Here is a 2,201-nt window from a genome sequence, read left to right on the forward strand (position 1 = left end):
GCAAAATAAAATTCCCAGCTAAACTTATCCCTAAAACTGAAATGTGAAAGCCGGCTAAACTCTAACTCCCCATTGTTGTGCTGGTGGGTCTTGAGAGCTGCTATTTAACAATTTGTCCTCACCTGTGGTGGCAGATGCCCATGAACATCAGGGTGTGCACCTTATTCTGCAAGCAGGCCACGATGTGACATCCAGACGCGGTTGTTTTCCCAGAGTGTTCTTCAAAGAGAAAAAGGGTTGCAGAAAAATTTACAGCAACGTTAAAACACCGTATGAAAATATGTTAAGCATCCTGGATTGCTGCCAGTCTGCCTGCTTACCCTGCCCTGTCTCCCTGGGAAGCTGCCAGCCTCTGAGAAGACAGTTTTTGCCCATCTGTCTGCTCCAGCCCCTCGGGGTTTCACCTTCCCTGGGATCTGCTGTCTGCTCAGCCAGCTCACCTGGACATCTGCCTGGGAGATGAGCAGCCCATACATTCTCCGTGCCCCCTGTAAATCTGCTCTTTCTAATACGAGCCCCTCAAATATTTGGTGTATACATATATAAATCTTCCCCTTCACAGGATGGGAACTCCTATAAATCTGCTTGTTTTATCTTGCAGCCATTAGCATGTGCCCTACTTTATTGAACCAATATGAAGATGTAATTACTATATCTTGGAAGATTAGCTTGTGAATTGTGTCTCGGTGTCACGCCCTAGATAAGATGAGAAGCAGGGTAGAGGTACAAGTTTTGTTGATCGCCTGGCTCACGCGAAAAGTGTTGTGAAAAATTTGGTAACGAGGTTATCAGCAGGGTGGCAGCTCTCGGGAGCCTCCAGTCCAAAAGACCCAGTCTTGACTCATTATCTACACCTCATTCAGTCCAGCATTTCAAGGAATTTAACAATAATCTAGTTGCACAAGGGGATCCAGGAAGTGGTTTTTACCTGCTGCTGCTGACTTGCAAATTAATCATTTTATTAAAAAAAAAAAAAATGCCTGGAAACTGCTAACTTGGTTCTTCTTGAGAATGAAGCAGCTTGCACATGATAGTCTGTCGTCCAAGAGACTTGCTGAGGTTTTTTAGGGAAGTCCCATCAGCCTTTCAGCCTGGGAACTCAGAGCTTGATCCCTTTTGAAGAAATCTGGGTGTAATATCCCCACTGCGCAGCACAGTGCTCTGCGGTCTGAAACGCAGGCGTGCCGTGTGGGTTCGCTCAGCGTGTATTGACACATCACATTTTCGAAGAACCCTCAATATTCTCCACTCACCCGCCTAAGCCGTAACTTGAGACGTTTGAATTAGCCTAAAAACAGTCTAGTATTTCTGACAACCTTTCTTTCTGCCAGTTTGGCCTTTGCTCTTGGTCTTTCCTCCTTTGCCTGCCATTTAGCAACCTCCCACAAACATATTTCACCTGTTTCCCTTACCCTGCTTGTTTCAATACTTTCCACTCACATTACCTTGCATGCTGGAGCCAGGCTGTTCCTCTACCTTCCCCTGCTGTTTCAGTCATTATAAAGGGATGCCACATTTCATTGTCGTTATAACATCCCACACCATCTCACTGCTTCTTGCAAACCTTCTTTCTCTTTCCACCCATATGGCACAGAAAATTATAATCTTATTATGGGATAACTGATGCCCAAAAGTCACCTAACCTGTCTAAGGACAGTCTATCCATAAGGGTGGATCTAAGACTTAAGACACACCTAATTATTATTAGTCTTATTACTTATAACCTGTCATTATAATTCCAATATTGCACGCTAGCCAAATTTATGATGGGGTCAGGGAGACCAAGGCATAGGACAGACTGAGGAGAAGGGACAGAACGAATCCTCCATGGGATTCCCAGAGAAGGTGCTCACGCAGGGCTGCTTTTACTGCTTAAAATTTGCAGGGAGTGAGGTAGGAGTGCAGTGGACTTTGTGGCAGTTTTCTACTCAAGTTGAAGTTTTAGCCTTGTTGATCTTGAGTTGGAAGAAGCAGTGCTATACAGATATTTGCAGCAGAAGGCGTCCTGGCAGCATAATTCAGGTATTTATTCTGGATAGCAGCACTCTGCTTCCCCTTTTCCTTTTGTGAGAAGAGCCTTCCTCTGCCTCTAAACTCAACTATAAATTCATTTAACAGGGTTATGTGTCGCCAAATCGGCGCTCTTCTAGTCTAAGAGCCTTGAAGGAACTGAAAGTCAGCTGCCAGTTTTTCTTGCTGAG

This window comes from Athene noctua, chromosome 29, assembly GCF_965140245.1.
Source record: "Athene noctua chromosome 29, bAthNoc1.hap1.1, whole genome shotgun sequence".
In the NCBI taxonomy this organism is placed as follows: Eukaryota; Metazoa; Chordata; class Aves; order Strigiformes; family Strigidae; genus Athene; species Athene noctua.